Raw genomic sequence first — 13428 nt, forward strand, 5'->3', positions numbered from 1 at the left:
TCCTACTTCACCCCTTAGAAAACACTGTTCTGTTTTTCTGTCCTTATAGTTTTTCCTTTTTCTGAATGTCACGTAAGTGGAACTTTAAAGTACTATAGTCTTTTGAGAATTGCTTCTTTAACTTAGCTGAATGCATTCAAGATCCATTTATATTGTTAGCAATGTCACCATTTTATTCCTTTTTATTGCTAAGTAGTATTTCATTGTATGGACGTACTACTTTTTGTTTATTTGCTCTCTAGTTAATGGATATTTGGACTGTTTCCAAATTTTGGTGATTATGAGGAAAACTAAAATAAATAATTGCATACAGATTTTTGTATGGACATATTTTCATTTCCCTAAACTCCTAAGGGTGGGATTGCTGTATTATACAGTAAATATATTTTTAATGTTATTAGAAATTTCCAGACTTATATTACAAAGTGGCTGTACCATTTTGCATTTTACCAGTGATAAGAATTCCTTTGGTTCTGCTTCTTCACCAGAGTTTGATATATTCTTTTATCTTAAAAAAAAAACAAAACAACCTGAAAACTTCTAATAGGTGCGCAGTGGTATCTTCTTGTGGTTTCAATGAAAAATGATGCTAAATGTCTTATCATAATGCTTATTTGCTATCCGCATATTTTACTGAAATGTGATCAGATCTTTTGCTCATTTTTTATTGTGCTTCTTGCTTTTCCGTTGTGAGAATATTTTACATATTCTGGACACATGTCTTATAAAATTTATATTTTGCAAATAAAAAATAAGGGCAGCTAAAATATGTCAGTTTCTCTCGTATCTTTGTCAATAAGGATTGGCAAGTGTACTCAATGCTAATATAAAACCAATAGATAAATAACTACAAGCCCAAATGAGAGAATAACTCAATTAAATTCAAGTGGGGGGAATGGGGGACAAGAAAAAGGGAAGGAGGGAGGAGGATTGGTAAGCTCTTACCTAATGTGCACATTGTGGGGATATACAGCACACACCCTGGGTGAAGGGCTCAGCTACATCTTGAACTTTACCTAATAAATGCAAACAATGTAAACTAATCATTTTGTACCCTCATATTAATCTGAAAATTAAAAAATCAATGTGGATTGACAAATTCATTACTCATCTCTGAGTTTGGCCAGTGGAATTATTGAGGATGGCAGTTTAATGGTGTTAAAGCTAAAAACTAACCGTAAAAGCAAACGCAAACTGCGTATCCAATGCTTAGTCATGTGTTAGATGTTGTGCTAAGGGCTTGATGTAGATTGTTAGATATCTTCATAACATTCCTATGACCCCATTTCCCAGATGAGAATGCCAATGCTCAGTGACTTGCCCAAGGACACATAGCAGATATATGCAGGCCAGGACCCAAACCTGTCTAATTTATGAGCTTATGCTGTTGGGCACTTACTGCGTTGCTTCATGTAGCTGGCAGGGTATTTAGAGATTTACTCCGACTAAGGAGGAACCTTAGGCCCAGGAGAAGTTAAGTGACTTAGCCAAGCTCCCCATGACCCACATGTCCTGGGCTCATGTCCTTTTTGCTCATGGTGAAATAGAAGAGTTGGACGGTAAGGGTACTCATATCTTTCTCTTTATCAATACGTGAAACCCTGGAATTCTCCTGTCTTCTTCCTGACTTTTTCATCTTATTTGCAGCAAATCCTGTTTATCCTTTTACTGTGGTGTCTTATATGTGGTAGAACTTGTGTGGCAGAGTGTGAGTCCAGCTCTATAGTCAGATTCTAGCTGGGTTTAAATTTCAGCTCTGCCACTTTCCTGCTGGGTGATTTTGATCAAATTAGTTAATTTCTCTGTGCTTCAGTTTTTTCATCTATGAAGTGGGGATGGTAATGTTAGCTACCATATAAGAGTGTTTTGAGGATTAGAAGCATGTGGAGTAGTTATGGTACCTGGCACAGTGTGTGTTCTCAGTCAATGTTGCCAACCTTTTTTTTTCTACCTCAGCCTTGGTTTAGAACTTCATCTACCTACATATGGGCAAAAAATAGTCTCAGCTTCCTTTCCTTTGCACTATTATGAGATAAAACTATACTTCGCTAATCTTGTTCCTTTGCTCAAGAACTTAATTGCCTATAGCATGGTGTCAAAACTCTTGAATTCAATGCATTCAATGCCCTGCATAATTGAGTTCTTCAGCCTTTGCTGTGAGGTTAGCCAGTTGTGGAGGTTGAGGGAACAGTGCCACACAACTGCCCTAGCTTTGAACATCAGCTGCAAGCTTGGCGATCCCCATGACCATTCTTATTTCAAAATGACAAGCTAGCTACAAATTTGGGGACTCTCACAAACACCCTCAGGTTCAATAATTCACTAGAATGACTCATAGAACTCAAGAAAGTGCTACACTTACTATTCAAGTTTTATTGTAGCAAAAGGATACAGACTGAAGTCACCTGAGGGAAGGGACAGGCAGGGCAGAGTCCAGGAGGAGTCCAAGTGTGGACTTACCAGTCCTTCTCTCTCCCTACGGAGACATGGACGGCACTGCCTTCTCCTGGCTGAGTAGTATTCTATGGTATATATATACCACAGTTTATTAATTCACATGTGTGGATGGGCACATTCCATGTCTTGATGATTGTGAATTGAGCTGCGATAAGCATTCTAGTGCATATGTCCATATGGTAAAATGATATTTTTTCTTCTGGATAGATACCTAGTGATGGGATTACGAGATCAAGTGGAAAATCTACTTTTAGTTCTTTGAGGAGTCTCCATGCTTTTTTCCAAAGAGGCTGCATTAGTTTACAGTCCCACCCACAGTGCAGAAGTATTTCCTTTTCTCCACACCCTCTAGCTCTGCAGCTTTGCATCTTTGTGATGTGGGCTGTTCTTCCTGGGGTTTGGCAATACTTCCAGGTGGTTTTGATTTGCATTTCTCTGATAATTAGGGATGATGAGCATTTTTTCATGTGTTTCTTGGCCATTTATCTGCCTTCTTTGGAGAAGGTTCTGTTCATGTCTCTTGCCCAGTGATAGATGCGATTATTTGCTCTGTTTTTGTTGATTAATTTGAGTTATCTGTAGATTTTAGTTATCAATTCTTTGTTAGATTCATAACATGCAAGTATCTTTTCCCATTCAAAAGATTGTCTGTTTGCTTTAACTGTTGTATCTTAGCAGTGCAGAAGTTTTATAGTGTAATTAAGTCCCATTTATTTATTTTTTGTTGTTGTGATTGCAAGTGGAGTCTTCTTCCTAAAGTTTTATGGTCACCTACTTTTCCAATTAGTTGCTTTGTAATATGGTTGGTATTTATAGGCTTCCCCAAGCCTTATATCTCTCTGTATATAGCCTGTGTGTAGGTGTTCACCACAAAATAATTGCTTAGAAAATGCTTATTATTGATGATAATAATTTTCCTGCTGTCTAAGGCTTTCAGTAGATTTCTGTTGAAATAAACTGAACTGTTTCTTTGTGATTATAAACTAGGTATCTTTGTTAGTTCTATCTTACTCTTTCTGTTTGAGCTCTAATTTATATATGCTGCTATCTAAGTGAGTTATTAGATCCTAAGACAATCAAATTCTAAGTGAGCTACAGAATGTTTGCAAAGGAAAAAGAAAAAAGTATTGAGTTGACATCTGTGGTCCTTAAGAGTTCCAAAAATGTCTCCCTGAAACTAGAACATGCAGTAGACTGGCTTGGCAATTATTGTGGTCTAGTTTCCTATGACCCCTGGTGGACTAGAGCCAAGAAGAGATGGGTAAATCCCATCCAAGAAACTCTTTTGAGAAATGACTGATACCTTCTTTTAATACCCAAGGGTTCACCACTTAGGGAGGTCCACTGTCTTCAGTGTAGACAGATTGGTTTTTGTTGCTCCTGGCCAGACGAATAAGTTCCTTCACCTCCCCACAAACAAAAATGTTTTTCCCAAAGTCTTTGAATTACTGGCTCCATTAAGACATGCCCTCAATTTGTATTTTATTTGGTCCATGTGCCTTAACTGTCATGACACCTGTGTGTGTCTGTCAGATGGTATCTGGAAGTAGTACCTTCAGCATGACGGCAGAAATAGATGGGGTGTGCCAAGCAGGGAGTGTCTCCACGCTCATTAAAAACAATGTCAGAAAAGGTTGAAAACATCATTCAGCATCACCCTTTATCCAACTGTACATTTGAGGTTAGTGTCTAAACATCTCAGTTCACATTCTTTATTATATAAATGCCTGTTATGATTCAACAATGTTCTGATCCTGAGACCCTTCACTATTAACCTTTATTATTCCAACTTCTCTAGCCTCATTTCTTTCTTTTTTTTTTTTTTTTGTAGAGACAGAGTTTCACTTTATTGCCCTCGGTAGAGTGCCGTGGCGTCACACAGCTCACAGCAACCTCCAACTCCTGGGCTTAAGCGATTCTCTTGCCTCAGCCTCCCGAGTAGCTGGGACTACAGGCGCCCGCTACAAAGCCCGGCTATTTTTTTGTTGCAGTTTTGCCGGGACTGGGTTTGAACCCGCCACCCTCGGTATATGGGGCCAGCGCCCTGCTCACTGAGCCACAGGCGCCGCCCTTCTAGCCTCATTTCTTGCAAGAACTTGGGATCCTCCCAAGATCCCCACTCAGGGGACCTACTTATGAATCCTACTATAGCAAGCTTCTGAGGTGTTGTAACACTTCTCTAAAGTGTTACACTTTCCAAAACATGTCATTCAACTTGGATTCAAGAATTCATTTTGATCATACTATGGAATGTTGAGCCCAGGACCCTATCTTTATGAACTTTCCACCTTTGGAAACTACACTGACTTTTGCAAGATCCTGGGCTGCCGTACTATCAGTACCACTCTCATTGCACTGAATGGTCTTGTATATCATCTCATCATTTCTTGTGGCCTTTCATAGCTTTGGCCTAGAGTCCCTAGTCTCAGTGTGAAAGGCAGGTGTAACAAATTAACTCAAACATATTTGGTTTCCCCAAACTTTCTCTTATTTGTCTTAAAACTGAGCATGAAGAACAAGGCTATTTCAGAAAGACAAATCAATGCTGCTCAAACATAAGAAGCATTGACTAATAGTCGCCAAGAGGCAGTCTGTTTACATCAGAGACTAGTAAGATTCATTGCATCAGTTCACGTCCAGATCACCTAATCTCATAATGACTCTTGTTCTCAAAGATCTATTTCTTAAAATGTTTTGGGGGCTATACCCTACAGAAACTTTCCAAGCTAAAAAAGAAGGTCTAAGTAAAGGTTTCAGATGGTAAGCCCTTGCTAACAGCTTTTTAAAAATCATAGTCTGCTTTAATTCATTCAAATATGTCATCATTTTTTATGTTTTTGGATTTGAGGGTGTCTGGGGTGTCCAAGGCCAATGGACAAGCAAGCATGGACGGGTAGCTGAATGTAGGTCCTTTGAGGTAAGGTCATAAGCTCAATGTCCAGCTGAAAATCCAACTGGGGTCTCCTCAGGTCAGGCAAGATAGTATAGATGAGACTTCTACTCTGAACCCCTCCCTATACCCCACAATGTGTCAGTTTTCAGAGAAGGCAGTGTGACCACATCTGTAAAGGCCAAGAAAGGGTGAATACTTAAATCTAGGTTTGTAATGTTAACATTTTTGCCAAATCTTTTCCTTGGAAATGAAAGCAAGGCAAATAAATTAACATTGGTTAAGCACCATTTATTATGCACTAGGATTAATGCCGAGTGGTTACACATATGATCTCTTTTGATCCAAGATGGAAAGATCATTCTTATTTGCCTTTTACTTTTGTATTGAGTTAAACATGCACGAAGTGCACTAATCTTAATCGCGCAACTTGATGAAATTTTATCTGTAAACACAGGTGGAACTGGCACCCAGATGAATAGAGAGAACAGTTCCAGCACCCTAAGACTAGATCACACCTTCTCCTTACCCACTCTTCCTGCACCAGTCAGTCCCACGGACTCCTGCCACAGATAACCACTTATCTAAGTTTTATCTCCAAAGATGAATTTTGTCTGTGTCTTGGTTTTCTGTCACTTATAAAAGAATGTATGAAACTGAGCAATTTATAAAGAAAATAAGTTTATTTCTTATGGTTACAGAGGCTGAGAAATCCAAGCTCTAGGTGTTACATCTGGTGACATTCTTCTTTGTGGTGGGGACCTTCTGCTGCGTCCCAAGGCTGTGGAGGGTATTACATGGTGAGGTACTGAGCGTGTTGGCTCAAATCTCTTTTGTTCTTCTTATAAAGCCACCAGTCCCACTCGCATAAGAACCCATTAATTTATTAGCCCATTAATCCATGAATTAATTAATCCATTCATGACTCAATTGCCTCTTAAAGGCTTTACCTCTCAATATTGCCACATTGGGAACTGAGTTTTAACATTCATTTTGGAGGGGACAAACATTCATGCGAAGCATAGCAGCCTGCATTTGAACTATGTATTCTTTTGTTTGGAATGCAAGTATTTCCACCCCCTACATATTGTTGCATGTAGCTGTTAAAGACTATTTTTTAAGGAAAATGAAATACCCTTAAGTTGCAGGGAGACATTTAAACTATCATAGTGATTTGATTGTTCTTTCCTGCTGGGGAAATCAACTGGCTGTATTGCTTAGTGGAGGCTGTACGTACATACTACATAAAAGAACACTGAGCATTGAATGTGAAAACAAGTTACGTACATCTTGGTAAGCCTGTCTACAATTATATTCTTTTATTCCAAGTTCTAGCTATTCAGAGAGGTGCTTCTTCCTACCCTCCGATTTTTAAAGTTTGAATACATGCGTTTGGAACAAAATGTAAAGGGTACAATACAGACTTGTATCAGCAGCAATCAGTACTAGTTCTCAAAACAGGAATATTCTAGTTTGGTTTTATTGTGTGAAATTCCGTGGGGCCTTGGGTGTTTTCATCTTTCTTTGCTTCTTATTTCAATGGAAATTAATTTTACTGCAAAAGATAAAGGTCATTTTTTTATGTGAAATGGCTTTTTTCAGTCCCCATTAGAACTTTATCAAATTTATTTTCCTTTTTCTCTCCGCAGAAGGAATAGAGGAAGGTTCAAAAGTGAAAAAACCCTTCTGTATCACAAAGCACCTTCTCAAAATACTACCTTCAAGGGGCACAGACAGGAGAATGCTTACATTGGCCCACTGATCAGCTGCAAGAGTTTTAACAAAACACATAAATCTTCTGAGTCCTCCAGGTCTAACCTACTCTATTGTTTTAATCTATCTTCAGTTGAACCTGGCAAAGAATGAATAGGTCAGATATTGGCACAATATTGGAAATGACTCCAGCTTGTAAAGAAAAGGGAATGCAATGAGACTACTGTTGCCAGAAACGTTCCGGTGCGCTCCCCAATTTTCCTGTGTTATACTAAACTATTCTCCTCCCTGCCCTCTCCAGGTAGTGGTCTGGTCTGATTGCTAAAGCAGTGTGGTACAATACAATGTCAAACTCCAGGAAATTTGTGTCACAATTTCTATAGCGAGTTGAGCATCCATTCTGAATGTGCTTTTGTTCATCAGTGGATGTGTGGGATGAGTAGACAGCTGGAATATTTTCTAAATGCAAAGTTAAATCTGCACTGTCAAAGGGTGCCAGCCGCCCCATCCTGCTGAGATTAGAGCTCCGCCTGTCTCCCAGCTTCTGAGCTCTGTGAGCAGGCATAGCATCGTCCCAGCTGCTGTGGTGTCCATCAAGTTCTGCCCAGCACAAAAAAGTGCTCCACAGCCAAGTAGGGCTGGACCTGACGACAGCACCCTCCAACTCAGCTTAGTGCAAGAGTGGAAGAATCTGCCTCTAGAGTCCAGGCAGGTCAGGAAAGAGGCTGTGTCTGCTCCCCTGTGACAAGCTGGATGGAGAGCATTTGCCCCTTTTCAATGAGATAGCAGCCGCTCTGCCATCTGACGGATGCCATGTGGTGCTGGTGTCCCCAGAGCTTCAAGTTTTCAAGTATTCAAAAGTCTAGACTTTTATGTGAAATGTCCTGAATTTTTAGGCAAAATATTTATAAGCTAGTTGGATTGCCTCTGCAAGCTGCTAGTTGGTACCCTTTTTTCCTAAGCATTTAAATGATCTAAACAGTTTATTTTATTAAAAAAACACCAAAAGCTTTGTTACTGAACTGCCTCCCTGCTGCAGCAAAGCCAAACGCCAATACTGAGATTTGCAGGGAGGGAAGGCAAAGCATTATTCCTGGTGCCGAGCAAGGTGAATGCTTAAGACCCTAATTCCCATTGGCTTCTAAGCAAGGGATTTTAAAGGCCAGGGTACATTTCAGGAGAGCAGAAGTTACAGTCAAAATTGTAAGTCAATACATGGAGGTTATAATTGGTTTGGCCCCCCCAAAAGTGGGATATCCAGAAGCAGGAGCTTATGGGTTATAGTAGTAGGTGGATTCAGAGAGTCTTTGATTGGCAATTGGTTAAGGAACCAAGGCTTTGTCTAACAAAATGGGTAAGCAGAAAGGAATGCTAAGGTTTGGTCTGTGGGTGTGGCTTTCTTTAGGCCTCTCAGGAAGAAATTTAGAACAAAGAATCAGAGGTTAGCCTTCCTTCAGGCTTATCTGAGGTCCGTGGGAGAGCTGTCTGCATTTTCCATCTGGCGAGGGTCTGGGTTTCTGAAAAACAACTTAGGGCCATATGTCAAGATGTTATCTTCAGTTTCTGTAGGGAACCAAACATCTTGTGACTTTAACTTCCTTGGGTGGCTATTGTGTAAGCTGTGTATTGCCTTGTTGCTTAGTGGTTTATTTCTAGGTGCCTGGAATTTCCCTCAAAGGGACTCAAGATTTTTCCTTTTTTTCCATTTTTGAGTGGAGGGGAGGCATTAGCCTCCTAAGAGGGGTCTCTGCTCTGAGTCAGCTTTATCTTACAGAATAACTTAAAAAAAAAAAAAAGTTTTAATCACATTACCCCCAAGTGGTTGTGCTCAACTAATTGGGGCCTAGTACTAGTAACTCCCAAATTGGCATGGTTTATCTGACTTGCAGGAGTCCCTTAGTCCTTCTGTCCTTTCTCTTCCCTCCTCCTCACTGGTACTGGGAGCTCTGAGACCCTTCGGGAGAGCTGAGTGGAAGCCTGGGGCCCATGTCAGGCCCAGCCTGGCCCACTTGATATCCTTAGGGTCCCCCTCATCCTCCTCTCCACTGACTCTTTCCTTTTAGCCTTTAAACATGCTCAGGTCTCTACAAGCCTAGACAAAGTAGAACAACCCCCCACCCAGCCCACTTTCCCATCCAGCGACTGCCCCTCCCTCTCCACCTAGCTCCTTGCAGGGGTGGCTGCACCCTCTGCACCCTTCCCCTGATGGCGCCTGCGACTTAGCAGCTGCCCCACCACACCCCTGAAATTCATCTTGCCAAAGTCACCATGGACTTCCAGTGATACTTTCCAGACCTCCTCATCTGTGCCTTTTGGTGGCAGTTGGTTTTGCTGACTGACTGATCCCTCCTTGGAACAGTTTTCTCCTGAGTTGCCTAACTCCACTTCCCAGGGCTCCCTTTGACTTCTCTGCTGCTCTATCACAGGCTCCCACAGGTGCTTTGTCTCCTGCTGGGGGTTTGATGCTGATGATTCTCAGAGTCCCACCCACCCTGAATCTTGTCCTCTTCTAACTCTTCACCCTCTGCCGATGATCTCAACTTCTCGGTGGCCATGCTTCGGCCTGTGCACTAGGCACTCTGAAGCCTGTCACCAGATCAGATTTCTTCCTGCAGGTTTGTTGCACTCCTGCAACCTTGCTGGACATCTCGAGTGGCGTCCAAGGGACACCTCAGTAGATGTCTCATACTGAACCCCACCCTTTTCCTCCTCCATCTCTGCTCCTCTTCCTCTGGTTTTTAGTATTCCAGAGAACAACTGACCCATCCACCTAGCGGCCTAGGCCAGACACCTGAAAACCCCTCCCCTCACACCACTGTCCTCAGTCACCAGGCCCTGCAGCTCCCCCTCCTCAGCATGTTTCAGATCCCTGCCCCTCTTTCCATGCCTGGCCCAGGGTACCATAATCCCTTGCTCAGATCATAGCAGCAGCCTCCGTGGGGACACTCCCTGTCCCTGGCTTTAGTCCATCCCTCTCTCACCACCTCTTTATCCTCACTGTAGCCAGGCTGACCTTTATCTTCTCCACTTAAAAAACTTGGTTTTAGTCACATGATTTATGCAGCAAAGGGATCTTTCTATAGACAAATCCAACCATCCATCTTCAGCTTAAGACCCTACCTTGGCTCCCCTGACACGACTCGGTGGGGCTTCCCGTTCTGCTCCGATCCCCCTCTGTGCTGCACCCTCCTGCACTAACCTCTTAGTGTCTGCTCAGCTACGCTCAAGGCTGTAGTGTCTTAGTGCTCACCCTGCCTCTGTTCACCCTTGCAGTTCTCACTTCTGGCTAACTCCCGCTCAGCCTGCAGACTAGGAACCTTCCCTGAACCCTCACGTGGGCGAGGTGCCCCTCCTTGAACTCCCTTGCTGCGTGGCTTTTCTCCAGGCTCCCACCTCACAGCATCCTCATGGCCGTTTGGTTGTGCACCCCTCCTTGATTACAGGCTTCTTTATTTTTAAAATCTTCTTTGCATAGTAGTTGCTTGGCCCAGAATAGAAAAGGCATTTGAAATCTATATCTGTCTGTCTGTCCATCTGCCTACCTATATAAGCAGTAAGAGAATGGATGAATGAATTCCCAATGACCTTGGGAGGAATTCTCAGACAACCATCCAGTGGTGTATGGGAGCCAGCTCAGACGGCTCCTGAGGGCCAAATGTGCACACAGTGATCCCATGTTATAGCTTGAAATTGGTTGTGGCTGCAAATCAGTGTTCTCCCCACCTTCAGCCTCTAACTGTGATGTAATCACTCTGGAGAGCCCTCTAGAGACTAAAACCCCCTCATCAGTGACTTGGAAGCTGCTCATTACTCTATGCATCCCATTTGAAAGCCTGGTAATAATAATAATGATAGCTGCTACAGTTTAATAAAGATTTACCAAACTCTATGCTTAATGCTTTACATACTTGATATCGTTCAATTTTTAACAATCAAAGTAGGTATATTAACCCACCATAGAGAAGAGGTCACTGAGAATGGAGTTTGTGGGGGCTACTCAGCTGGTTATATGGAGATGGAGATGGCTGGTGAGTCTCATCTCAGAGTCAGTCATGTTAACTCTTTACTCTGCTGCCTGTCATAGCCAGCCTGGGACTTTAGTTCCTATTTCTTACTCTGACTTCTCCAAAGTGATCCCTGAATTTTCAGCTGACTTTCACAGCCAACCTTTCAGTTGACTGGGAAAAAATGTCTTGATAGGGATTTTATCCAAGATTAAGAAATAACTAGGGTTTGTAAGAAATGTTGTGTCAACAAAAGTGACATTTTGAGTGGAGACAGTGATTTTAGTTTTTTTTGAGGGTACAAAGAATTAGGTTACAATGTTTGCATTTAGGTAAAGTCCCTCTTATAATTGTGTCCTCCTGATTTTAGTTTTTTGATGATGTAGTAGTACAAATTATTTTTAACTAGATTTTCCCACCCACTGGGATAATGTAGGTCAATAATCATTTGTATTCAGAGTTTAGGTGCCTCAAAACCATCAAGCAAATGACCTCACAGTCATCTCCCCAGTACCCCTTAACAATAATACTCTACAGGGGTGTCCACCTTGAAGACCATGGGCCATATGCAGATTATTTGAGTACTGTTTGCTTGTCTGTGCTGTCAGATATTGAGAAAAATACATACGGACCATTTTTTTTTGTTTGCTTATCAGCTTTCAATAGTGCTGTGTATTTAATATGTGGCCTGAGACAACTCTTATTCTTCTAATGTGTGGCAGGAAAGAAGAAAGGCTGGACACCCCAGCAAGGCTAATACTTGGTGGCTGCAGGACACTTTTAATTCAGAATCTAACTACTGCCCTGTCAGGGAGGAATAAAAGCCTTTTACTCTACTCTTTCAGGTTTGGTGACTGGGGCCCTGTGAATTAAATTGACAAAAGACAGGCTCACAGGAGAAAAAGGTTTATTTCAAATGTATATGGGGGGGCCTTGCAGAAATGAAATGAACCTCCAAGGAGGTATTTGGACCCAGAAGTTTTATATCACTTTAATAAATGGTGTACAAAGGGCAATAAATTTGTGGAGAAGTGATAAGACAAAGGAAAGGGCTTTAAACTTCTAGGGGCAGTAGGTTGTGGAAAGGTAAATATATGGGGGGAAACTAATGGAAGATAAGGTTTATTTCAGTAAGGATTGGCAAACAGATTCCCCTTAGTGCCCTGTCTGGGCTGATAAGAGTTTTGAGTTGTCTTCCATTCTGCCCTTCCTGGTATGAGAGGGGAGCTGTACCACCTTCACACAGGCAAATTTATGCCCTGATTTCAGGCAAATAGGGGGAGGGTAGAGAGCATGTGTGTGTGTATATGAATTCTCAGTCTCCTTCAGCTCAAAAGAATCCTTATGCCAAAGTGGCATATTTTGGGGTGGCATATTCTGACCTCTGCAGTCCATACACAAAGGTCTGTCAATTTGTGCAGCTCCCTGAAGATGGCATTGAATAAATTAGATGCTGCTGATGCCTCTCCTGTGGTCACAGCCCAGATCTCGTCATTGCTTGAATCGGATCCTTTTAAAAAATCCCACACAGTGTCCACATCCTTCCATCTCACCTCTTTCCCTCTCCCACAATCTATTTGTTCTTCGGCTGCATCAAGGCTCCAGAATCTCAACTGTTTCAGTCTAACCAGCGTTTCCTGGCTTACTTTGGCATTCAGCCTGGAAGCCATGGTCAATGTCTGTGGTGGTTTCACTCTTATTGAGCAACGTGGACTCTCCACTCCTTGTCACCTGATTCTGTCTGCACTTGTGCTACAGTTTGTGTTCCTTGGTCAGTCTAACAGGTGTCCGTCTCTGCTTCTGCACATTGGACAGGCTTACATACAGCTGGTTTCAGGCATGTTCTGAGGCTCCTAATGATGCAGGGTGTGTCTGAACTCACCAAGAGAGTTCTTGAGTTTACACAAGAAAGAATCCGAGAGAAAGCCAGCTAGCCAGCTAGTCAGCTAGAAAGTTTATTGAGAGAGATAGACAATAATTGATCCTGTGCTACACAGTCAGGTCTTCTTCTCAGCAGAAAGAAGACCTTATGGGGCAATGGTAAAATTTTTAAATGTTCAGAAACCCTGTACATGACCAGCATTGTCTTGAGGTCACACAATAAAGGTTAATTATAAACTGCTATTGCAGCTGGGTGTGGTGGCTCATGCCTGTGCTCCTAGCACTCTGGGAGGCTGAGGAGGGTGGATCACCTGAGCTCAGGAGTTTGAGAACAGCCTGAGCAAGAGCCAGACCCCAACTCGACTAAAAATAGAAAAAATAGTAGGGCAGTGCCTGTGGCTCAGTGAGTAGGGCGCTGGTTCCATATACTGAGGGTGGTGGGTTCAAACCCAGCCCCGGCCAAACTGCAACAGAAAATAGCCG

This window comes from Nycticebus coucang, chromosome 2 (assembly GCF_027406575.1).
Source record: "Nycticebus coucang isolate mNycCou1 chromosome 2, mNycCou1.pri, whole genome shotgun sequence".
NCBI classification, from domain to species: domain Eukaryota; kingdom Metazoa; phylum Chordata; class Mammalia; order Primates; family Lorisidae; genus Nycticebus; species Nycticebus coucang.